The sequence below is a fragment of the Labeo rohita genome, chromosome 19 (genome assembly GCF_022985175.1).
Source record: "Labeo rohita strain BAU-BD-2019 chromosome 19, IGBB_LRoh.1.0, whole genome shotgun sequence".
In the NCBI taxonomy this organism is placed as follows: domain Eukaryota; kingdom Metazoa; phylum Chordata; class Actinopteri; order Cypriniformes; family Cyprinidae; genus Labeo; species Labeo rohita.
The window spans coordinates 11425172-11452714 of record NC_066887.1 but is presented as its reverse complement, the minus strand read 5'-3'; the positions used below and the strand labels follow the sequence as shown (position 1 = coordinate 11452714).

The 27543-nt window shown below is 34.7% G+C and overlaps 1 long non-coding RNA gene across 2 annotated transcripts in view; it reads left to right on the top strand.

The window, feature by feature from the left end:
- LOC127182320 (uncharacterized) overlaps window positions 1-27206 on the top strand; it is a 37022-nt gene extending 9816 nt beyond the window's left edge. The window contains exons 2-4 of one of the 2 annotated variants that reach the window (XR_007829871.1): window positions 13379-13486; window positions 24297-24435; window positions 24886-27206. This is a non-coding gene — a long non-coding RNA (uncharacterized LOC127182320). The remainder of the gene's footprint in view (window positions 1-13378; window positions 13487-24296; window positions 24436-24885) is intronic. The other variant, XR_007829872.1, reaches the window with a different exon arrangement.
- Window positions 27207-27543: the final 337 nt, after the last annotated feature.

The following is a 27543-nucleotide window of genomic DNA, read 5'->3' as shown; positions in this document are numbered from 1 at the left end:
TCAGGTCAGTACTAAATAAAAAATAACATGCATTTTTTATGATCTCTCTTATTTTGGTAAAATAATTAACAACTGCATTATTATCAACTGCAATGATTATCAACTGTATGTCACCCATAATAAATTCAGCTTTTATCACAGTGATAATATTAATAGAAAAGTGTTATTTTAAATATAATTAATATTTCACAATATACAGCAAATTTTGACTTTTTATAAAGACATTAAAACATCTTATATATGTTAATATTTATGAATTGTTCATATTTGTCACTGTTGTAAAGCCATCTAATAAAATAGTACTGTACTGAATACAGTACTATTTTTTCTCTGGAAAATGTAAAAGAAAACAAATAAAGCCTAACAACTACTGATTTTGTGTTACACACAATGAAAAAAAAAGGTATTACAAACTACCATCACAAACGGATTCTTTGTAAATCTCTTTTTATGAATCATTCAAAACGATCAAAACCCAGCATTTAAAGGGATAGTGCACCCAAAAATGAAACTTCTGTCATTAATTACTCACCCTCATGTCGTTCCAAACCCATAAGACCTTCATTCGTCTTCAGAACACAAATTAAGATCTTTTTGATGAAATCCGAGAGCTTTTGACCATCTCCTACGTCAGCAGCACCACACACATGCATTGTGGTTCTCTCGTAAAGTGCATCGAAGACTGACACGGAAGAGAAGAAATACTTGAATAAAGTTATTTTTGTTTTCTTTGCACACAAAAAGTATTCTCAAAGCTTCATAAAATTACAGTTGAACCTCACACATGAACTATTTTAACAATGTCCTTACTACCTTTCTGGGCCTTGAATGTGTCAGTTGCGTTGCTGTTTATGCAGGGTCAGAAAGCTCTTGGATTTCATCAATTATGAAATGAAGCTAGTTTCGCATATCTAAGGTTTGTAGCAGATGATACACATTTACAGCAATTTAGTTTTTAAACAATACATATCACTGTATATCAGAAACAGACTTCTAAAGGAAACATAGGAATGAACATTCATTGAATATCTTTTGTGAAGAAGAAAGAAAGTAATATGACTTTTGTAACAGAATGAGGGTAAGTAAGTGACAGAATTTAGATGTCTTGCTGAATGATCCTTTTACTAAGTTGCAACAGATTGATGGGTTTCCTGTGATTGCTGTTATATATTGCTGCTGGCCAGTAACTGTTACAAAATGTGCTCTGTGTTAAATCACTGCCATCAGCGTCTCGTCTAGAGTAAAGGCTCAGTTACACTGCTCACAGATCTGTCACTCAGACATCTGTGGATCCTGTGCTCTGTCAGGGCTTGTCTGTTTCACTTTACCTTAGGGCACACACAAACACACACATCTTCTATCGCCGGTCACACGTCTTACGACTCGTCTCAAACTCTTAACACACACTCACACAGTCTGGTTCGTTCCTCACCCCTATGATAAACAAACTCTCTCGCACACAAACACACACACACCCCCGTCCCCAGCCCCCTCAAAATAAACATCAGGTATTCACCGTCACCACCTACCATGTCAAACAAACAACACACTCGTTACTCTTCTCTCACAGTCCTCCACCTCCCCCATCGCTCGCTTTGAGTTCCAGAAACACTTTTATTTTACAACTACCACCACAAACAATCAGAGGACCACTCAGTCTTTAAGTTTTGACAGCTGTAATTTCATTCGATCACTTTTGTGTGTGTACTGCGTGCCGTGTGTATTTGTGTGTTGTGCAGATGGAAAATGACTCACTGTTGCTCTTTCCAGAAGCCTCTGGCTATGAGCGCTGGGCACAGGTGACATGAAGACCACATGACCTTGCAGACAAATTCTAAAGTTATTAGGCTTTTTTTTTTCTTTTTTTTTTTTTGAAGTTTAAAATGATTGTATGAAAGCACATTTCCACCACTGAATAAAGAATAAAAAAGGTAATTGTGGCACTCACTTATCTCACAATTTTTTCTCAGAATTGTTGTGATTTATAAAGTCAGAATTGCAAGATGTAATTGCAAGATATAATTCTGAGAAATGGCTTCATATCTCACAATTTAGTTTTTTTCTTGCAGCTGACGTTTTCCTCAGACTTGCAAGTTTCTTTCTTGCAATTCTGACTTTTTTCCTCTCAGTTTTGACTTTTTCCCAGACTTGCAAGTTTATATCATGCAATTCTTACTTTTTTATTGCAATTTTGACTTTTTTTCTCCAAATTGCATGTTTATATCTTGCAATTCTGACCTTTTTTCCCACAATTTTAAGTTTTTCCTCAGAATTACAAGTTCCCCAGAATTCTTCAGCATTCCAAGTTTATATCTTGCAATTTTCACTTTTTTTTCTCAGAATTGCACATTTATATCTCACAGTTCTGACTTTTTTTCTTGCAATTTTTTTTTCCTCAGAATTCAAAGTTTATATCTTGCAGTACTGACTTTTCCACTCAATTTTTGACTTTTTTTCCTATAATTGCAAGTTTATGTCTTGCAGTTCTGACTTTTTTCTCAGAATTGCACTTTTATATCTAAGAATTCTTATTTTTTCTTGCAATTTTGACTTTTTTTCTCAGAATTGCACGTTCATTTCTCGCAATTATGACTTTTTTCTCAAAATTTTTAGGTTTTTCTCAGAATTCAAAGTTTATATCTTAAAATACTGACTTTTTCTGTGCAATTTTGACTTTTTTTCCCCAGAATTGCAAGTTTATATCTCGCAATTCTTACTTTTTTTATCACAACTTTTTTTCTCCAAGTTGTGCATATAGATCTTGCAATTCTGACTTTTTCCTTGCAATTTTGACTTTTTTCCAGAGCTTCAAGTTTATATCTTGCAATTTTGTCTTTTTTCTTAGAATTGCATCTTTATATCTCTCAATTCTTACTTTTTTCTCGCAATTTCGCAATTCTGAGTTTTTTCCTTGCAACTGTAAATTTGTCTCACAATTGTGAGAAAAAAAGTCAAAATTGTGAGATAAATTGTCGTAGTAACCTTTTTTTTAATTCAGTAGCAGAAACAGGCTTCCATATTATTACTGACTTTGTAATTTGTTTGTAACAAATTTTATTGGAATACATTTTACAATAAAACTCTATTTCAGTTTTTTTTTTTAATTAATGTTTAAATGTATTTAAATGTCAGTGTGTCATTTGCTGTTTCTCTGTACATTTCTGCAAAATTTAAAAAGTAAAAATTGTTTCAAAGTAAATTGAGTAAAGAAAGGATTTTTATTTATTTATTTATTTATTTATTGTAGTTGAGAAGGGCTTTATGACAAATACGCATTATCAGTCACATCATGAGATGATGAGAGTTTTTAAAAGAGAATCACATAATTGTGATTCAGCATGTTGAGATCACATGACCAGCAGAATACTACTAATTTTATCTCAGTAAAGCCCTCATTTTTAGACATTTTTGGTTACAGAATGTTTTAATAATTTATTTATATTTATTTATTAATTTTATTGTGAAATATTATTACAATTTAAAATAACAGTTTTCTTTTTAAATGTATTTTAAAATGTAATTTATTTCTGTGATGAAAGGCTGAATTTTCAGCATCATTACTCCAGTCTTTAGTGTCACATGATCCTTCAGATTAGCTGCTCAAGAAACATTTCTTATTATTATCAATATGGAAATGCTTTTTTGAAGGCTGTGATGCATTTTGTTCAAGATTCATTTATTGTCATTTGCTGTTAATGAATAGAAAGTTTAGAAGAACTGCATTTATTTTGAAATAGAAATCTTTTGCTGCCACTTTTTTCAATCAGTTTAATGCATCCTTTTTCAATAAAAGTATTAAATAATTTTTACAAATCTTACTGACCCCCATACGTTTAAACAGAAATGTACACAAGTCACTAATGTCTGCGTATGTGCGTGTGAAAGTGAAACGAATGTATGTTTATATGTGTTATGATGGTTGGGTGAGTGGCATCACTGTCACATGTCTTGAGGGAGTCTCGGATGAATTGAAACCAAGTGGTGAAATCAAACCCTGCAGTTTCTCTTCTGCCCTCCTCACACTGACACATAAACACACATCTCTCTCCCTGTCTGTCTGTCCACCCTTGTCCCCTTTTCTTTCAATCTGTCTAGTTTACCCATTCGACTGGGGTTGTGTCACTGGCCTGTTGCTATTGAAAGCCCCCCTAAGGTCTGGTTCAGCTGCACAATGGCCCCAGCGCTCGCCACGTCCCCTCTCCTCGTGCGCAGAGTGACACATGACATCACTCAGAGGGCCCTGAACCCTCACAGGGCCATTCAGAGCCCTCGGTGTGATGCTGAGACTCACATGAGCTCCAGACCAGCGTCTGAATGGGCGGAAAAGTCTAAAAGACATCAAGACTTCTCGCCTCTCACTGCTTGAAGGCTGATGGATCTCGAAAACAATGATGGAAAACGTTTCAGAAAATTGACACTGATATTATTACACGTCTCTCTGGAATGCTACATTCTGATCAGTTGAAGCATTCAAATATTTTTGTATTTATTTAAAGGAGAAGTTCATTCCCGAACAAAAATGTACAGACAATTTACTCACCTCCTTGTCATCCAAGATGTTCATGTCTTTCTTTCATCAGTCGTAAAAAAATTATGTTTTTGAGGAAAACATTTCAAGATTTCTCTCTATATAATGGACTTCTATGGTGCCCACGAGTTTGAGCTTCCAAAATGCAGTTTAAATGCAGTTACAAAGGACCAAGGAAGAAGGGTCTTATCTAACGAAACAATCAGATATTTTCTAAAACAAATTATACAAATTATAAGATCTGCGTATTCCAGGTCAAGACAGATAGGGTATGTTGAAAAACTCCCATTTCATTTTCTTCTCCAACTTCAAAATCGTCCTACATCGCTGTTTTAACTTTTTTTTGTAAAGGGCGTTTGATCTTCTTTGCATGTTCACTTTGTAAACACAGGGTTGGTACTTCTGCAGCAATGTAGGACGATTTTGAAGTTGATGGGAGTTTTTCGATATACCCTAACTGTCTTGAACTGAAATACACAGAGTTCACGCAGAGCTAGAGACGACGAGCATTGAGGTTAAAAAGTATATAAATTGTCAGTTTTTTTTAGAAAATAACCCATAATTTCACTAGATAAGACCCTTCTTAATCAGCTGGGAGCCTCTGAAGCTCCCAGCCCTTTGAAGCTGCATTTAAACTGCATTTTGGAAGTTCGAACTCAGGGGCACCATAGAAGTCCACTATATGTAGAGAAATCCTGAATTATTTTCCTCAAAAAACATAATTTCTTTACAACTGAAGAAAGAAAGACATGAACATCTTGGATGACAAGGGGGTGAGTAAATTATCTGTATATTTTTGCTCTAGAAGTGAACTTCTCCATTAATATTGCATATGTGTCAATGAAAAATAAGAGTTTTTGGTTGCAAACTTTTAGAAGTGTTCCCTTTATTTTGGTTTCATGTCGTTTGGAAAAACATTTATGTAATTTTTAAGAATAGGTAAACTACAAATGAAAATGGTGCAACCATTAAAGGGATAGTTCATGCAAAAATGAAAATTACCCCATGATTTAAATGCTCTCAAGCCATCCTAGATGTATATGATTGGAGTTATATTAAAAAAATGTACTGGCTCTTCCAGGCTTTATAATGGCAGTGAATGGGTGTTGAGATTTTGAAGTCCAATAAAATGCATCCATCCATCATAAAAAGTACTTTACACAGCTCTGGGGGGTTAATAAAGGCTTTCTGAAGCAGTTTTTGTAAGAAAAAATGTTGATATTTTTAAACCATAATTTCTAGTTTCACTAACTGTCGTAGCATCCAGCGTATGACGTAGGATCTGGTGAGAATATGCTAGTTTTGTGAGAACCAAGTTTTGTTTACGGCAAAGGAAAACCAGTCTCCTCTTTGATTATGTCAAAATCCTCTAACATTTTTCTTTACAAATCCTTGTTTTGTACTTCTAATTCGTGACGAGTGTTTTGTTTTGCTCTCTCCTCTGCACTTTCATGTTCGTCACTTCTCACTAGAGTCTATCCTATGCCTACTTCTTACATCATCCACTGGAACACCACTCTCTTGTGTACGACAGTTAGCAGAAGCTAAAGATTGCGGTTTATAAAGTTTTAAATATGGATATTTTTCGACACAAACTCATCAATTTGCTTCAGAAGGCCTTTATTAACCCCCTGGAGCCATGTGGAGTACTTTTATGATAGATGGATGCACTTTATTGGACTTCAAAATCTCAACACCCATTCACTGCCATTATAAAGCTTGGAAGAGCCCGGACATTTTTTAATATAACTCAGATTGTATTTGTCTAAAAGAAGAAAGTCATACATACCTTGGATGCTTGAGGGTGAGTAAATCATGAGGTAGTGTTAATTTTTGGGTGAGCTATCACTTTAATGCCCCTTTATAAATAAAAATTATATTTTATTTTTTCATATTTAAAAGATGTTTTCGAAACACATTGAAATCTTGAGAGTGTACACATCTTAATTTTTTTTTCAAAAACATTTTAATTTTTTTTTTAAGTTACATTTGTTTAGAAATATCATGAAGTATGAATTCATAAATATCACTATGTTTTTGAAGAGCTTCACCACATGACATTTTGCATCCTGAACTAACCTTGTATTCCTAAAAAGGTCAAATTATCTTTAAATATTTTTTTTTCTAAGAAATAAAGAAATAACAATAATAAAAGATTATGCCAAACTACTAAATAATGTTTTGTTGTATCACTCTGACATTTTTCACATCACCAAGCTTCCAAAAAAAACTAAATTCAAAAATTTAATTCTGAAATAAAAAATATGATGTGCGCAGGGTTATGCTGTGCGTTAATTTGACTAAACACCAGAGACCAGAAATGTAAAGCATCTTTCCATTTTGAGTCTGACAAGACTTCAGCGTTCAGGAAAATATGGATAGAAGAGTATACACTGCAAAAAATGCTTTTCTTACTTAGATTTTTTGTCTTGTTTCCAGCCAAAATATCTAAAAAATTCCTAAATCAAGAAGGGTTTTCTAGACAAGCAATAATTTCAAGCAGAAAACGATTATTTTGCTTACCCCTTCATTTTGACTTGTTTTTTTCTGAAAGCAAAACAATCATTTTCACTTGTCTAGAAAATCCTTCTTGATTTTAGAATTTTTAGATATTTTGGCTGGAAACAGGAAACATTTGGCACTGTATTTAAACCATTGTATGTATAAGAACAGCATTTTTAATGTTTTTTGTTGTTGTTGTTGTTTTTTAAAGACCTATTTTTGGTGTTTTTATGCCTTTGTTTAGATAAGACAGTGTAGTTTTGACAGGAAGCAAAGTGGGAGAGAGAGAATTGGATGGGATCAGGAAAGGTCCATGAGCCAGGACTCGAACTCGGGTCGCCCATAGCGCAACGGCGCCATATGTCGGCGCACTAATCACGAGGCTATTGGCGTCAACTTTTTAATGTAGTTTAAAATAAATCAGTACATCTGAACAAAAAAGAGCCCTTTTTCAATTTGTACAGGATGGAACAGTGTTAAAAGCAGTGATGAATTGTGGGTACCGTACATGGTACAATCACAACAATGTGACTTCTGCAAGTCACAGTCAGATTTTGTTTTAAAGTGAGTTCTGTGCAGGCGGATGTTAAGATGGTAGAGGTGATGAGGTTTAGCTGGTTTACTCAGGGTGTAGAAGAAAATAAACATAACTAATGGTCTGTCACAAATGTATCAGAGAGAAAGGTCCTTGTTTCAGGGGCACCGGCTCTTTTCCCAGTGGCTGCTCTGTGCCAGCTGTCTTGGCCGAGGAGCTCTCCGGCTTTCCCAAGCTCTAGCCTGTGGGAAAATCCACACTGGCCAATAATTGATTCCGCCCTGCCAGCTCCATTAGCGCTCAACACGGTCAAGCGGCCAGTGATCTACAGACAGCCTGTGAGCGAACACACACTCCCCCATCCGACCCTCCCTTGTCCCCCTTCTCTCTTTTTAATTTCTCCATTCCTCTCTCACTCTCTCTCTCGTGCTGTGGTGTGAGCGCACGTCTTGTAAATGTGACCTTCAGCACAATTAGTGCCTGTGTGTGACCACCTGTCTGCAGGCCTGGCCACCTGACCGTCAGTGTTCAGGCCCATTCATATGCAGCAGGACTGCTCATGCCAGGCCAGTGTACACGCACACAGACACACACGCTGTTAACACTTGCACAGCCCCGGCACTCAAATCCAAGGCACGCACACGAAGGATCAAATGTACACTTAATGCACACAAGTGTCAACTCAACACCATTTGAGTACAGCATACTGCACACCATCAACATCCTTGCGCTGCCTACAAGTTAAATATCGATAAAAGGAAAATATTAATATTTTAATTTTTTTACGAAATTAGCGTTAATGCAGGTGAATCATTTTTCCAGTTTAACGGCGTTAAAAATATTTAATGAAGGGGCGGAGCTACAGTTGGCCACCCATTCACAACTGCTGCTTCGGTCTCCTTTTTTCTTAAGAAGTGCATTTATTTAGTCGCAGAAAGTCTTTACGACCACATCAAACGAGAGACTTTTTCTGACACACGCTCACAACTTCACTTCAGCGACAGGCGCTAGTCAAACAATCACGGGAAACTGGTGACAAGGAGCTTAGTTAGAATAACAGTTAGCTGCGGTCTGATGAGATGCTGTCAGGCCATATGTCAGTAAAAATTAAGTTACCTGACCTGTCAGCCATGCTGTGCTTGTAGTATCATTTCATATTAAAGCGCAAATTAAAAGACGATCATGCGTGTCAGGTCTGCGTCATGTTCAGCAGTGGCAGCTCTTAAAGTAATAGCAGTTAAATAAGCTAATAACCCAGCTGCTATGATGTCTGTTTATTAAAAAAAAAAAAGAAAAAAGAGGAAATCAATAACTTTTTTTAGCTTTAAGGATTCATCTATATTTAATTTAGTATGTAGAGTTTAATAACTTTATTTACTTTCTGTATATTGCTGAGGGGCACAGGTAAATAATGGGTTTATGTGCAGAAGTTCACTTAAATTAAAAGTTGTTGTTTTTTTAAAGTCTAGTAAATGTTCAAATTGTTAGCTCTCAATTATACTGCAATGTTGAATTGCTATTGTCAATAGTTAAATATTAGTAAAAAAACAAACAATTTTCTAGAGACCAGTAATATTGGTATCGGTGATACTCACCTTCAGTCATAAAAATGAACAATTATTAAAAATATTATAAATAACAAATATACTGTCTTTATGTTGTTTCTACATTAATTTGAAGATTGAATGTGAAATTATTGCAGTATAAAAGTATATTTAAAAACTTTAATTTCTGAATCAACGTGACACTGAGCACTGGAGTAATGATGCTGAAAATTAAAATTTGCATCACATGAATAAATTGCATTTTAAATTACACTAAAATAGAAATCAGTTATTTTAAATTGTAATTCTATTTCAGAATATTGTTTTTATTACTGTTACTAATATTACTGATATTTTTACTGTATTTGTTAATCAAATAACTGCAGCCTTGTTGAGCAGAAGTAATATTTTTTCAATAACACAGAAATCTTAATTGTTCCAGACTTCGTAGTGTATACATGTAATGCATTCTAAATAATATATAAATATTTTTTACAATTAGAGCTGATAAAAGCTCTCCATTATACTGTAATGTTGAATGGCTATAGTCAATGGTTAAATATTAGAAAAAAACAAACAGTTTCCTAGAGACATCCATAATATTGGAATCTGTGGTACTCACCGTCATACTCACAGTCATAAAAATGAACAAATATTAAAAATATTATAAATAACAAATATACTGTCTTTATGTTGTTTCTACATTAATTTGAAGATTAAATGAGAAATTATTGCAATATAAATGTATATTTAAAAACTCTGATGTTAGATGGGATTAATCGCGATTAATTCGTTTTTTTCAATCACTAATAAAATTATATGTTTAGTTATATTTATTTTAATTAATGCTTTTTAAACATAAGTATATTAATATTATATAATATTATGTTATATATTATTCAGCTTTTTATTTATTTTTTTTAAGTCTCTTATGCTCACCAAGGCTGCATTTATTTGAAAAAAAAATTGTGTTTAGTTTTTCTAAATTATAATCAGTTAAAGGACTGAAGATTTTTTTTAGGAAAGTTCAAAAGAACTGCATTTATTTGAAAATCTTTTTAACAGTATAAATGTTTTTACTGTCACTTTTGATCTATTTGATGTGTCCTTGCTGACAATTAAGTAATTTTTTTTATTTATTACTTTATTATTTTAATCTTACTAGCTTACCTTTTCAGTGGTAGTGTATAAGTTTTATCCAACATTAATAATACTAATAATAATAAATGTGACCCTGGACCACAAAACCAGTCGCACAGGTATATTTGTAGCAATAGCCAACAATACACTGTTTGGGTCAAAATTACTGATTTTTCTTTTCTAAATCACCACGATTAAGTAAAGATCATGTTCCCTGAAGATATTTTGTAAATTTTCCACCGTAAATATATCTAAACTTAATTTTTGATTAGTAATATACATTGCTAAGAACTTCATTTGGACAACTTTTAAGGTTTCTCAGTATTTTGATTCTTTTGCATCCTCAGATTCCAGATTTTCAAATAGTTGCATCTCGGCCAAATTTTGTCCTATCCTAACAAACCATACATCAGTGGAAAGCTTATTTATTCAGCTTTCAGATGATGCATAAATCTCAATTTCACAAAATTGACCCTTATGACTGGTTTTGTGGTCCAGAGTCACAAATGTTTCTTAAGCAGCAAATCAGCATTTTAGAACGATTTCTGGAGTAATGATGCTGAAAATTCATCTTTGCATCACATAAATAAATTACATTTTAAATTATATTAAAATAGAAATCAGTTATTTTAAATTGTAATTATATTTCAAAATATTGCTTTTATTACTATTACTAATATTACTGTTATTTTTAGTGTATTTGTTAATCAAATAAATGCAGCCTTGTTGAGCAGAAGTGACTTTTTTTCAATAACATAAAAATCTTAATTGTTCATTCTAAATAATATATAAATATGAATACAGTATACAGTAGAGCTGATAAATTAATAATAATGTGTGAGTTATACATTACATATAATTTTTTATGTGTATTATTGTTAGAGAAACTGTATATCCATATATTTAGCTCACTTCTGGAGATATTATTGTGACCTACTTTTAGTTGTGTAAACCCAGACTTGCACACACATGTTTATCTAAATATCTAAATGGGGACATACCACAGGCCACGACAGTTTTTAAATAAAGCTAATTATAAAAGCTATGCACTAACCGTAATTTAGTCTCAAATAGCCAGACTTTTGATTATCTGTATAAATTCTGTCTCACCAAACTTTAAAATACCATTAAACAAAAAGAAGTTTGTCCGACCGCTATGCAAATCGTAGATTACACAGAAGCTAATCAGATTGATGACAATTTCAGCTGAATCGTGCAATTTTTGTCTGCGATATGCATCAAGCAGCGCACGAAAAGTTCACGGGTGTGTGTTGAGGCTAACCCCACTTTGAACTCTAACCCTTCAAACCAGAATTTTAAATACTAAGAAAAAAATTAAGAATCAGTTTTCCATTTTAGAATGTCACCAAAATATAGCTAGGTTACACAGACACAACCATAGATCTTCACACACACATCCCGCTCCGCTTATCTGTCTCCTCACCACACCCTTTTATCTGACGGATCGTGTTCTAGTATTCGGTCTGGCTCCCATTCAGTCCGTGTGTACCCTATGGCGTTCCCCACAGAGCACCAATTTCATCCCATCACAATCATTCCGGCCTTTCATTTACATCAAAGAGAGACGCTCCTGCTCCTTCACTCTCATCTGCCTTTCCGCTTGCTATTTTCATTCCGCACGGCGCTCTTTTGGCGGAGTTCGGTTTAAGACATCCTCACGCTATTTCAGTTTAGACTTCTTACCGTGATTACTTTAAAGGCAAACTGCACAGAATCATACTGCACACAGAGTGTGCGTTTCTGAAATCATTAATAGATTGATTAATCATAAATCGTAATCGAATAATTCGCTCAAAAATCCCAAATGTCATCATTTACTCAATCTCAGATTGTTTTAAAACTAGTGAGTTTCCTTTCTTTGCAACACAAAAGAAGATATTTTAAAGAATGTACTAGCTGCTCTTTTCCATTAAATTACGGTGTAGCTTTGTTTTTAATGTAGATGAGCATTTATGGTTAAAAGTGTATACATTTTAATTTTATTTAGAAAATGACTGATCGTTTTGCTAGATAAGACCCTCATTCTCTGGCTGGGATCATGCAGAGCCCTTTGAACTGCAATTTTGACCATCAACTCATTGATTCCCATTGAATTCCACTATATGGAGAAAAATCCTGGAATGCTTACCTCAAAACCTTAAAGGAGAAGTCCACTTCCAGAAAAACAATTTACAAATAATTTACTCATCCCCTTGTCATCCATGATGTTCTTGTCTTTCTTCAGTCATAAAAGAAATTATGTTTTTGAAAACATTTCAGCATTGTTCTCCATATAATGGACTGATATGGTGCCTTCATTTTGAACTCCCAAAATGCAGTTTAAATGCGGCTTCAAACGATCCCAAATGCGGTTGTAAACGATCCCGGCCGAGAAAGAAGGGTGTTATCTAGCGCAACGAACGGTTATTTTAATAAAAATAATACAATTTATATACTTTTTAATGCCAAATGCTCGTCTTGTCTTACTCTGCCTGGACTGTTTTTGTTCCGGTTCATGACAGTTAGGGTATGTCGGAAAAACTCCCATCTCATGTTCTCCCTCAACTTCAAAAGCGTCCTATATCGCTGTTTTACCTTTTTTGTTAAGGGTGTTTGATCTTCTTTGCATGTTCACTTTGCAAAGACTGGGTTGGTACTTCTGCAGCGATGTAGGATGATTTTGAAATGATTTTTGAAGTTGAGGGAGAAAATACAATTGGAGTTTTTCGACATAACCTAACTGTCTTGAGCCAGAATACACAGAGTTCAGGGAGAGAAAGGCAAGATGAGCGTTTGAGATTAAAAAGTATTTAAATTGTATTTTTTTTATGAAAATAACCGGTCGTTTCGCTAGATAAGACCCTTCTTCCTCGGCTGGAATCGTTTACAACTGCATTTGGGATCGTTTGAAGCTGCATTTAAACTGCATTTTGGAAGTTCAAAATCGGGGCACCATAGCAGTCCATTATATGGAGAAAAATCCTGAAATGTTTTCCTCAAAAAACATAATTTCTTTACGACTGATGAAAGAAAGACATGAACGTCTTGGATGACAAGGGGGTGAGTACATTAGGCAGTTTTAATTTTGGAAGTGTACTAATCCGTATAATCTGTGATTTCTTTCTGCAGGATGAAGGCAGATTAGGATTAGCGTGTAAGGAAAGGTGCGGAGGCGAGTGCCCTCATCTCTGACCAGTCCTGTGCGTTTGACCCAGCGCTGACAGCAGTGTAATTGTGGTAATTACACCCCTTTAAACCATGCACCCCATTCACCCCCCATCAGGCTTGAATGTGTCCCCATTTGTTTGCTATGAAATATTAACTGGAGTCAGCTGCGCGTATGAGAGAGCGGTGGGCCCTCCCGGCCCCGGCACTCCCCATGCCACATGTCTGATGAAAGGTACGGCTCTGCCTTTACCAATTAGGACACAATGACAGGTCTGCATGTCCCTCTCACTGCCTGTGCATCTGTGCGTTTCATCTGATCAATGAAGGAGGAAAACAAGGAGGTCAGAGGACGGAGGGGGAGGATCTGCTAATTCCTGCCCTGAACACTTGCCATGCTCACTCAATTTGGTTAATTCTTGTTACACTGCCTTTAATGATTTTTAGAATTGTATACCTTGTGTATTATGATTTTAGGGATATTTTTAATGCGTAAAACTTTACAAAAATGTGTTTGTTCCATTTGTTGCGTTAGTTAACTACATCAGTTAACATGAATCAACAATTGAAAATACTTCTAAAGCATTTATTAATCTTCGTTGTGAACCAAAATGTTCATGTCTTTCTTTCTTCATCAAAAAGACATTAAGGTTTTTAAGGAAAATATTTTAGGATTTTCCTCCATGTAGTGGACTTCAATGGGGATCAGTGGGTTGAAGGTCCAAATTGAAGTTTCAATGCAGCTTCAAAGGGCTCTACACGATCCCAGCTGAGGAATAAGGATCTTATCTAGCAAAATGATTGTCATTTTCTTAAAACAATAACAGATACTTTAGATACTTTTTAACCACAACTGCTCATTTTGCACTACCTCGACTGACACGCATTACACAATCACATTGGAAAGGTCACTTGTGACGTAGGTGGAAGTACCAACCCAGTTTTTATAAAGCAAAAGTGCAAAGAAAATCAAACAGCCTTTACAAAAACAATTGAATTTTTCGCCTTACACTACCATTTTGAACCAGAGTACACAGTCAAAGAACTAACCATGTGTGACTTTTCAAACATGATTACGTAATGCGTGAAGTTATGGATGCAGAGCTAATGCAAGATGAGCATTTGTGGTTAAAAAAAGTATAAACATTTTTATTGTTTTAAGAAAATGACTGATCGTTTTGCTAGATAAGACCCTAATTCCTTGGCTGTTCAACCCGTTGAACACCACTGAAGTTCACTACATGGAGAGAAATCTGGAAATGTTTTCCTCAAAAACCCTTAATTCCTAACATTCACAAAGATTAATAAATGCTGTAACAGATTTATTGCTCATACTGTAACAAATTTATTGCTCATAAATGTTAGTTGATGCAATAACCAAGTAACTAATTACAATATTAGTAACTAATGGGACTAATAATGGAACTAATGTGATTGTGTTACCTATTCATTCATTCATACACATTTATCAAATCTTATTTTAATATTGTTTTAGGCACTTTTTAATTGTATTCGTGCAATAACATTTTTAAATCCTATAAAATATTTTCGTAATATATCTGTAAATGTAAAAATGTTATTTTACCAAAAAATATATATATTTCTAGAAAAATATAAACATATGATATATATTTATGTATTATGTATTTTGGTTTAGTGCTCTCTAATTTATACTCATAGTATTTCAACTTGCCCCAAAGTGGAACTGTTCAAGTGTGTAAATGTAAAAAAGTAAAAAGTAGTTTTTTTAGTAGTATTTATTTGTTTATTTATTGCATAAAATAAATAAAATAAAAATCAAATAAAAATGATAATAAATAAATACAATTTTTAAAAATGTTAAAAAAATAAACCTATATGGAAATAGAACAGAAAGCCTGACTAGCCCCACTCTTTCCTATATGAATAAATTAATATGAATTTATTCATATGAAATTCACATGCATATCAGTATATGTATGATGTACCATTTTAATGGCAGATTAAACCTTTTTCTTTTTTTTCCTTGTTATTATTTTTTAAATGAGTGCTGCTTTAATTAATGCTAAAAATACTACAATATACAAATGAATAATTATTCATTTTATTAATTTAATAATAGTAATAATACAGTAAAATAACAATTATTCAACTTTGTAGAATTATTCATTACACTACCACTCAAAAGTTTTTGCACAGTAAAATTTTTAATGTTTTTTAAAGAAGGCTTCTGCTCACCAAGCCTGGTTATTCCAAAATATAATATTTCAATATTTAAAACAGTTGAGTGCATTTTTTCAAGGATTCTCTGATGAATAGAAAGATCCAAAGACCAGCATTTATCTGACATAAAAAGCTTTTGTAAGATTATACACTATACCATTCAAAAGCTTGGAGTCAGTAGAATTTTGGGGGAAAGAAATGATAGAAATTAATACTTTTATTTAGCAAGGATGCTATAAATTAATCGAAAGTGATGATAAAGACATTTATAATGTTACAAAAGATTTCTGTTTTAGATAAATGCTGTTCTTCTGAACTTTCTATTCATCAAAGAGCCTGAAAAAATTCCACAACATTCCATTAATAATAATGATAAATGTTTTCTGAGCAGCAAATCAGAATATTGAAGGATTTCTAAAGGTTTATGTGACTGGAATTATGATGCTAAAAATTCAGCTTTGAAATAACAGGAATAAATTACATTTTACACATTTACATAGAAAACAGTTATCTTAAATAGTAAAAATATTTTTGGATCATACAAATGCAAGCTTGGTGAGCAGAAGAGACTTCTTTAAAAACATTAAAAATCTTACTTTTAACTGGTAGTGTATTTAGGGCAGACTTAAATCAAATTTCAGTTCAGAGAATGACTTCTTGACACTATTAACAGACACACAAAAAAGCCTTATTGGCCATCGCTAAGTGATTAACAGTGATAATGATTTTTTTTTTACTGTAACTTTCCATGTGTGTTTTAAAGTGTGTGTGTGAGGTGAGAAATGTGTATGTCTCTGTTAGCAGCTGAGCGTGCAGTGTTTCTGTGCAGTGCCACAGCAGGGCTCAGACAGTCAGAGGGCACACAGCCGGTGACAAACTCCCAACACTGCTGTCAGCCCTGTGACATGGGAACCACCAGGCCTGCGCTCAATCACGTCTCAAACCGCCCTTCGCTTGCGGAGGTCCGAGATACCGCGCATTCCTCCGACCCCAGCCGCTGTGAGAACCACACGAAAAAAACACGAGACCAGAATAGCCGGTATGTCTCGGTCAGGACGCACCGCTACAGGCCATCTGAATGCAGTCCGGCCAGTCCTTCACGGGGTACAGTGGGCCCATACAGCTATCACTAATGAGTTCTCTCAGAGGCTCTCTGACATTTCTGCGCGGCATTAATGCGGTCGCTCTCATGCAGAAGGTCGCAGAGATAATGTGTTACAGTGAAGCTGCCGTGTTGTTGATGTGAAGTGCGTGTTTCTCAGGAGAGCCTCACGGCTGGGACGAGGGGTGGCCGACAGCTGAGAGGAACACTTTCCCATGTCGTCAGGGGTCATGGGATCAGCCCGCAGGCCGTGCGGCAGTTGCTTTGTCCACACAAGGATGGCCTGTTTGTGACTGCCAAACTACGCAGAGGGAGTGAGAAACACAGAGCAAAAGAGAAAGAGAATGAAACAGAAAGAGGCTGCGTATGTGTAGAGACTCTTCTTCATACTATAACAGTATCTCTTCAGCTATAGGCGCTACAGTCCTTCCTATCATTTATTTTTGCCATTTTTAATATCTTGAACTATAGATTTGATTGTTTTGCCATTGTAAAAAGTATTGAAAATATGATATATATACAGTAGTCAACATTTGAAGTGGATCAAAACCTTTCATCAAAGTTGTCCTAAGACAAGAATGGGTATTGTTTTGGTTTTAGGACAACTTTGGTGAAAGGTTTTGATCCACTTCAAATGTTGACTACTATATATATATATGTGTGTGTGTGTGTGTGTGTGTGTGTGTGTGTTTGTATATATACATACAGCCATTCAAACGTTTGGGATCAGTTTAATGTTTTTAAAGACGTTTCTTCTGCTTATCAAGGCTGCGCTTATTTGATCAAAACCACATAAAAAAAGAGTAATTTTGTGAAATATCATTACAATTTAAAATATTGGTTTTTATTTTAATATACTGTAAAATATAATTTATTCTTGCGATGCAAAGCTGAATTTTCATCATCCATTACTCCATCCTTCAGTGTCACATGATCCTTCAGAAATCATTCTGATTTTATAACAATATGCTGATTTATTTTTTAATGTTGGCAACAGGTTTTGCTGCTTAATATTTTTCTTGGAATCTGTGATACTTTTTTCGGGATTCTTTGATGAGTAAAAAGTTAAAAAGAACAGCATATATTCAAAATAATATTTTCTAACAACATAAGTCTTTGCTAATTTCTTTCAAAAAAAAAAAAAAAGAAAGAATAAAAACAATTTCCAAAGACCCCAAACATTTTAACGGTAGTGTATATTACTACAAAAGATTTCTATTTTAAATAAATGCTGTTCTTGTTCTTTTTTTTTTTTTTTTTTTTTACTTTTTATTCATCAAAAAATCCTGAAAAAAGTATTGCAAGTCCTAAAAAAATATTAAGCAGCAAAAATGGTTTCCAATATTGATATTAAATCAGTATATTAAAATGAATGCTGAATAGTAATAATGCTGAAAATTCAGCTTTGCATTAAAGGAATAAACAATGTTTTAAAGTATATTAAAATAGTAGACCATTATTTTAAATTGCAATTATATTTCATAATATAAATAAATGCAACTTTGATAAGCATAAGAGACTTCTTTAAAAAAAAAAAAAAAAAAAAGCATAAAAAATCTTCCTGATCCCAAACTTTTAAACAAATTAAAATAATAATTTACAATTCTTTAAATAATTTTTAAAATAAAGTTTTTACTATTTATCAAATAAATACAAATATATATAAATATAAAAAAAATAATTTAAAATACAAATAAATATTTAAAGTCTTATGGTAAACATAAGAGACTTTTGCTGGCTGCCAGTCTACAAAAATTATGCTGTATTAAGATACATAAATGCTTAAAAAAAAAAAAAAAAAAAATCATTTTTTTCTTACTTTTTTCTTTTTCTTTTTTAAGTTAGTGCACTTCTTTATAAAGGAAACAGAAAGGTCAAAATGATAAAAGAAGAAGAAGAAGAAAATAAAGAAAAATCCAGGTAGAAATCACTGTAATCAAGCATTTTTCCCCTAAAATTTTAATTTCTCTAGATAGAGTAAAATCAAGAATATTTATGAAAATCGTGAATATTTATGAAACATAAAATGTTAGCTTATTAAATTCTTATTCCAAAAAACAATTTCCACCACCATAATTTCCATGTGGTGGAAACCCCACCAACCAATTCTTGATAGTTAAAAAACTGTACCGTTGTTGAATATCCAATTTCAGTCATAAATATGTCAGATTACATAAATAAAATGGGTTGCGACAGCCGACAGCCATCTCGACTTTAAATCTTTGTGAATCTGACCTTCTTCATCTCCAGTGTTATGATACCTGAGCTCACATCACTTCTGGCAAGCCGACCCAAAGGTTATTTACACTAAACTCACACTTCAGTAGAACGATACTGTTCAAAGTTTCAGAAGGCAACATTAGCCCACTCTGTCATTCATCTATTATTCTCTCCCTTCCTCTTTTGAAAGGCTAGAGCCTGTGTTTAATTGTCATCTCCTCCCCTCGAGGCTTCAACACCTCTGGAGAGTTCTGGATCTGATCTAACTCTCGCCTTCATAACCTCACCTACACAGTTCATTCCTCATCCAGCAGGCCTGGTCATGCAGGGAGGGTTATTTTACCAGGTGCAAAAGGACAAATCTCCTCCATGCCAGGGCTCACGTGGCCACTCGTGCAGCTCCACTGTGGGGCCCTGAGTCATAAATACCTCACTGTTGTGCACTAGTTATAATATAAAAGAATAAGACCTTGCCTATAAGATTTGAAATGTTGGACAGATCTTCTTAGGGGGCATCTTAACTAATATTGTAAATATTTAATGTGCTTTTATAATAAGAGAACTTAAGTAACATAAACATTCATAACACACTCATTTGGGGTGAAATAATCCATTTGAAACAGTTTTTATCAACACTGTTTTAATCTTCTAAACTTGTCACAATCTATTCTGTCTTTTTGTCATTTTGTCTTACTAAGCCACAATATGACAAATTTAAAGGGACAGATCACCCAAAAATGAAAATTACCCCATGATTTACTCACCATCAAGTCGTCCTAGCTATAAATGATTTTCTTCTTTCAGATGAATACAGTCGGAGTTATATTAGAAAATGTCCTGGCTCTTTCAAGCTTTATAATGGCAGTGAATGGCTGTTGAGATTTTGACGTCCAATAAAGTTCATCCAGCCATTATAAAAAAATATACCACACAGCTTTCTACTTCAGAATTTAATTTAATGCATTACTTGCCAGTTCTTTAGAATTATTTGTGAAATTTACTAGCAATTAAAACAGTAGACCATATGTTTTGGTCCTTTTTATGATTTCAGTGCAATACCAGGTACACTAACAGTCAAAAGTTTTTAAAATGTTTTTTGTTTTTTAAAGAAGTCTCTTCCGCTCTCCAAGCCTGCATTTACTTGATTCAAAATACAGCAAAAGCAGTACAATTTTGAAATATTTTTACTATTTTAAATAACTGTTTTCTCTTTGAATATATTTTAAAATATAATTTATTAATGTGATTTCAAAGCTGAATTTTTAGCTCCATTACTCCAGTCACATGATCCTTCAGAAATCATTTTAATATTCTTGTTTGCTGCTCAAAAAACATTTTTTATTATTAGTATTATGTTGAAAACAGCTGAGTAGAATTGTTTCAGTTTTCTTTGATGAATAGAAAGTTCAGAAGAACAGCATTTATCTGAAATAGAAATATTTTGTAACATTATAAATGCCTTTATCGTCACTTTTGATTAATTTAAAGCATTCTTGCTAAATAAAAGTATTAATGTCTATATTTTTTGCCAAAAAATAAAAAAAACAATTATGCTGACTCCAAGTTTGTTGAATAGTATAGTGTATTTTTGTGTTACAGAAGCTTCAAATTTCAAATAAATTTTCAGGTTCTATTTGTCAAAGAATTCTGAGTACAAAAAGTACTGTTTTAAATATTGATAATAATAATGATAATGTTTCTTGAACAGCAAATGATCGTATTAGAATGATTTCTGAAGGATCATGTGACTGGAGTAGTGATGCTGAAAATTCAGCTTTGAAATCACAGGAATAAATTAGATTTTAAAACATATTCAAACAGAAAACAGTTATTTTAAATAGTAAAAATATTTCACAATATTACTCCTTTTGCTGTACTTTGGATCAAATAAATGCAGGCTTGGTGAGCAGAACAGAAAAAAAAACACTAAAAATCTTACTGTTCAAAAACTTTTGACTGGTAGTGTACATATTAACACAATAATCATAAATGCATTGATTATTCTTCCTGTTATTTATCTTTAGTGGCTAATTAAGCAGAAGTCTCACACATTAAACAGCCTGCTTTCGCATTGCGAAACAAGGTAGATTGAAATAACTGGATTTTGGTCACGAAAATTCACCAAACAACCAAAAATGTGACCCCAACTTTAGACTGAACTGCCATCTATGCAATGAGAGATCTGTGTGGTAAGAAGAGAGCAGTTAACTCCAGCAGTTAACATGAGCTCTTTGAAGGAGATCAATACTGAGACCGCTGTGTTTCAGATGGGGCCTCGTCCTTTACTGTGGCCCCTCTGCGTGTGTGGTGTGGTTAGGGCCTGAGAGTGACGGAAAACAACAAGAATCTCCATGCTCTTTCCAATCAACTTTCTGTCTTTCTTTCTGTTTGTACGTCTGTTTCTTCTTACCCACATTCTTTCTCGCTAGTGGTTAGGGTGTGGTCAGGGGGATTCTCAGAGCCCCTCTTTTCTGTCGCCTGCCAGCCCGTCTGGCCCTGTGAGGAACAGCTTGGTTATTCTTGGCTTTTGCTGCTTTGTCGTTGAGCCACAATTTAAAACCACTTCTTTTTCTTCTGTCGTTTTCATCCAAGTTTTCACAAGGATGTTTTCTGAAACCTCACCCACATCAAACAGAACTGTCCGAATTTCCACTTTGTGCTCAGCATGCCATTATTGCGGCTTTGAGAGCGAAGGTTCTTGCAGTCAAAGTTTACATTCCTGTCTATAAGTAGAATGTTCCGTTTTAAATAGTGAGCCATCAAGAGAACATCAGTTGCCGGGGTGACAAGAAGCTCTAGAAAAACACAGGTCGCCTTGACATAGACGTAGCGTTCTTGGAGGAATTGTTGCTCATGTATTCTTCTCATTCAGGGCCGCTTTACTGCAAACAATGACTCAAAGGTTTATGTGTCAGGCATTACGAACCATTGTATGGAGTGAATGAGTCTGTTCCTAGTCTGGCAATCACGCGGCCTGATGCAATAGGAGAGGCAGGTTCTGTCAGGCAGGTCCGGACCTCCCGGCGCCTGGCCCGTCACACTGCCCAAGGGAAAACGGACAACTTGGCTTTGACCAACAAACTCAGCTCTAAAGGAGAAGAGAAGCACAGGTTTGGTAGCCTGTGTTTCTCTCACCATCAATAACAGTTAATAAACAATTGGGAGTGGAGCTTGCAAAAAAACATACTAAAACATACTATATTTTTTTCAAAAACCTGTTAACAATAAGACTTTTGCCTGTTCGACAACAATATTGACAAAAGATCCCATAGACTTACACTGAAGGAGGGACCAAAGTCATATCTATAGACTAAAATAAGTGTTTGTCTATTTCGAGTTGTGTTACAGTAAAAACAGCTGTAGCTCACAGAGTGCAACCATTTCATATCATCAGAATAATGGTACCCCCAAAGTAGGTTTACCCTCGACTAAAGATTTTTCTGGTCGCATGTTTACTAATAAACCATATAAATCATAATAATGAGCCTTTAACCTACATAGCCTAATAAGCGCTCAAGCATGTCCAAAAAAAAAAAAAAGCAGATTATAAGGCAGATATAATAATTATGAATGTGTTAGGGAAAAACAGCAATAAGGCTGCATTAACGTTTTAATAATTTATTAATAAACTAGTGCTTTCTTTGTGTTCGGCTTAAGAGATGAAACACTGACTCGTCATCTCAACAGTAGTGAAGCACCTGTATGCATGTTTCACATGGATTCCATAATCTGAGAATAGGCCTATTTTTTCTATTTGAATTGGTTCATTTGAAAGTAAACATTTCACTCGCTATAGATCGATTTTTCATGTCTGTAAGGCAAGTATACATAGAGTTTCGAAGTGACGCACTCAAGATCACAGAGACTGCGCATCCTGTTAGCTTTCATTATTTTACAAAAGCACAACGTTCCGTTGTTATTGTGAGTACACACAAATAAACGTTGAATCTTTACAGATTCGAAATATGTATTACTTTTATCTGTATGACCAGAAATAAAGGAGTATTTTAAGAGCAAGTTACCACAGCGCTGAAGCTCGCTACTATTTAGGTTCCACACTCTGCACAGATACTTCAATAGCGCACATTTTACTAGGTTAACATTAGATTGAGCTGCCATGTAAAGTTGCTACTACTAACATATTTTAGATGATACGCCATATTTGAGGTCGATGAATGATAATGACGTTTGGATGTCCTGCCCGATGCACTATATCACCACATTGACTAGTAGTTAATGATCTGTCTGTCACAGACTGCGTGACTTTGCCATTTCCTCTGGTTTCTTTTTTACTCAGCGACTAATAAAATTTTGGTCAACCAAGCCTCTTCTTGTCGATTAACAGTTAGTCAACTACTCCATAGTTCAAACTGTGTTTAAAATGATGTGAATTTTTAAAATAACGATTTTTAAAAAAGAAAAAATTTCAAAAGAGACATAATTCAATTCAAGAGACAAAGTCTTGAAGGTGACCTATTATGGTGACCGTATTAAGGTGACCATATATTTTTACAATATGTAATATAAGGTTCAGGTGTCTTCAGAATATGTCTTCAGAAATACCCCACAGATAATTTATTATATAATTTGGAAAATACTTATTTTGAGTTGAAGCAGAATGTCTCGTGCATGTCTCTTTAAATGCAAATGAGCTGCTGCTCCCCGCCCCCTTTTCCAGAATAAGACTGTGCCTTTACAGCTCATAGCTCAGATACTCTGAAAAACATCTGTTTGGTTTTGATTATCATGTCTATCGCGCTTTAAACCATATCAGTTTAAACTTCTGATATACGTGAGTACTAACCTAAGCTCTCTTTCATGTCTTATTTCACTTAAACTGTCAAATACACACAAGTTTATGTTAAAAAGACACTTGAGTTACAAAAACAGTTATGTCTGAGAAGGTAAACAGCTGAAAAAGAAATTGCATGTTTATATTAGATCTGTGTGGCAGCAGCGTAATATACAGGACATAAATCAATATGTATAAATCCACTGCTCTCTTGTCTCCTCTGAGGCTGGGACATTAAATAGTGTTCTGTGCTCGTCTGTGCAGCCAGCGAGAGAACAGTTAACATGCTGTGCTCGAACTTTTGCCATGGCGTTAGAACTTGTACACCGCTGTCGCTTGCGAAAACAAAATGTCAGCGCAGTGGGTGAAAACGTGCAGATTAAGGGGTGGTAATACTTTCTACTGTACGTAATATTTATAGCACTTAAACACGGAAAAAGTCAGATTTTCATGATATGTCACCTTGAATACCTGGGGTTCTGTTTAAGAAAATGTAAAGTAACTTGATTCACAAATTGTTTCATTTTTTCATGTTCAGATGTTCTCCCTTCGACTTCTCTTCTCAGCTTTCTCACTGCTGTGGGCCACAGAGGAAGTTCTCACCAGCGTTTTGAGGCTCTCCCGGTCAGGCTAAGGTGCCAAGAAGAACATCTGCGTGGATCTGCTGACTACCAAAAGCTGGATGGATTCATCTTTTCTCTACATGTAAGAGGGTGGGACAGCTTTGCATCTGGCTTTCCCACACACACATAATAACTACTGAAATTACTTGTTTAATCATTTGTTTGTGCTGTTGATTAATCCGTTGCCATCAAATCAGCACTGCTGTAGCTCTCAAATCTTATTTACATTTGTGTATGTTCAAATACTTTGCAAAGACATGGGTTTGATATCAGAGGTTCTCTAGTGTTTTAGGTGACAAGCATCAACAAGAATCACACATTTTGACACATGGATTGTTTTTTATGTCAAATTATGTTGAATGTCTCTCAAGAGTTCAACCTGAGCTCTGGCTGAGCAGATATTTATACTCTTGACACTTAGACTGTGATGTACAATCCCCTTAACTACTGACACACAGTGACAGAGTGCATGTGTTGAACTCCAATGATCTCTTCGTTGTTTTTCCTGTGTCTGCTGTGTATTACCGCACAGCTCAACCATGTGCCAGAACAGCTGGATCCTGCTGTGGCCAACGGCTGCTCTCCTTTATTATGGCAGGGGAAGTGACATCAGTAGCCCAAGACAACAATAAAGGAGACAAAATCACAACAGCCGACTTGTGGGACATATCAGAGCTGTGATATTTTTTTCAACTGAACTCCAAACACACCCAGCAGTTGCAGCTTCAGAGGATGTCATTAATCCAAGAACGTATGCATTTGGAAAATATGAGTGTTTCACGTCTAGGAATGACGTTAGCAGACGTGCTCAAGAGAGGTAATAAAACAAAAATTTGTCAACTGTAAATGCTAAAAGAAGCACACAGGCTATCCCCCAATGACTAACTGAGAACTGCCTTTATCATATATTTATCTTTATGTTACTATAAAGGTTAAAAAAATATTTTAATTGTTTCACTATCTTGAACTGATCCACTAAAATCAACCTGGGCCAGTCTTGGGGAGTAACAATCAACATTTTCAATAGGGTATCAGTAGTTCATCTATTTACACAATAGGGTAGCTTTTACAAGAATTAGCAAAACATCACATCTCTTTTTTAAAGCTAAACACGCTCACCTCCGCATCCTCTGTCTCCTGTAAGTTGCATAGGAAAATCATTCTAGTGAATCTGTTCATCCTAAACGGTCCTTTCTCTCTTAGGTAGCGTAGGATTGTTCAGTTCAATTTAGTGAATCAGTTCATCCCAAACGGTCCTGGTTGTCTCTATCAGATGTAGAGTAGGAAAGTTCGATTCATTTAGTGAATTGGTTCATCCCAAACTATCCTCTCTCTGTTCAATTAAATTTAGTGAATCGTTTCATCCCTGTCCTCCCTCTCATATGTAGCATGTTCAGTTTATTTTAGCGAATTGGTTCATCCCTAATGGTCTGTTCAGTTCGGTTCATCCCAAACGGTTCTTCCTGTTCAGTTCATTAAAGTGAATCAGTTCATCCCAAGTGGTCCTCTCTCTGTTCAGTTCATTTTAGTGAATCGGTTCATCACAAACAGTCCTCTCTCTCATGTGTATCATTCGCATGTTCTGTTTATTTTAGTGAATCAGTTCACCTTAAATGGTCTGTGCAGTTCATTTTACTAAACCAGTTTATTGCAGACTGTCCTCTGTCTCATATCTACCCTTACGAAAATTAACCATGGTTTAATTAGTAAAATTGTAGTAACCATGTTTTTTTTTGGGTATATTGACTACCATTTGTATAGCCACAAATGTAGTTTTACCACATATGGTTAAACTATGGTTAGTGTAGCAAAACCATGGCTAATTTGTAGTTACCATGGTTTAACTATAGTAACCATGGTTTTTTTGGTTTTATTTGTAGTAAAACTATGGTTCATTTTTGTAAGGGTAGCATAGGAATGTTTTGTTTAGTAAATTGGTTCATCCCAAGGAGGAATGTTCAGTTCAGTTTAGTGAATAGGTTCATCTAAAACCGTCTTCTCTCTCATAGGAAAGTTCAGTTCATTTTAGTGAATGGGTTCATCCCAAACAATCCTCTCTCTGTTCTGTTCATTTTAGTGGATCGGTTCATCCCAAACGGTCCTGGTCCTTTCTCTCAAATGTAGAGTAGGAATGTTCGATTCAGTTTAGTGAATCGGTTCATCCCAAATAATCCTCTCTCTGTTCTGTTCATTTTAGTGAATCAGTTTATCCCAAACGGTCCTGGGCTGCGTTTCCCAAAAGCATCATAAGCTTAAGTACATCGTAGACCCATTGACCAATGGAACAACGATCAACTTAAGCTTACAATGCTTTTGGAAACGCAGCCCTGGTCCTTTCTCTCAAACATAGAGTAGGAAAGTTCAGTTCATTTTAGTGAATGGGTTCATCCCAAACGATCCTCACTCTGTTCTGTTTATTTTAGTGAATCAGTTAATCTCAAACAGTCCTGGTCCTCTCTCTCATATGTAGAGTAGGAAAGTTTGATTCGTTTTAGTGAATCGGTTCATCCCAAACTATCCTCTCACTGTTCAATTCAATTTAGTGAATTGGTTCATCCCTGTCCTCTCTCTCATATGTAGCATGTTCAGTTTATTTTAGTGAATTGGTTCATCCCTAATGGTCCTCTCTCTGTTCAGTTCATTTTAGTGAATCGGTTCATCACAAACAGTCCTCTCTCTCATGTGTATCATTCGCATGTTCTGTTTTATTTTAGTGAATTGGTTCACCCCAAATGGACTATGCAGTTCATTTTAGTAAACCGGTTCATCGCAAACTGTCCTCTCTCTCATATTTACCCTTACGAAAATTAACCATGGTTTAATTATAGTAAAATTGTAGTAACCATGTTTTTTTTTTTTTTTTTTTTTTTTTTTGGCATATTGATTACCATTTGTATAACCACAAATGTGGTTTTACTTCATATGGCTAAACTATGGTTAGTGTAGCAAAACCATAGCTAATTTGTAGTTACCAAGGTTTAACTATAGTAACCATAGTTTTTTGGTTTTGTAGTAAAACCATGGTTAATTTTTGTAAGGGTAGCATAGGAATATTTTGTTTTTTTTAGTAAATCAGTTCATCCAAAAGAGGAATGTTCAGTTCAGTTTAATGATCAGTTTAATTCAAAACGGTCCTCTCTCTGTTCAGTTCAGTTGAATGAATAGGTTTATCCCAAACTGTCTTCTCTCT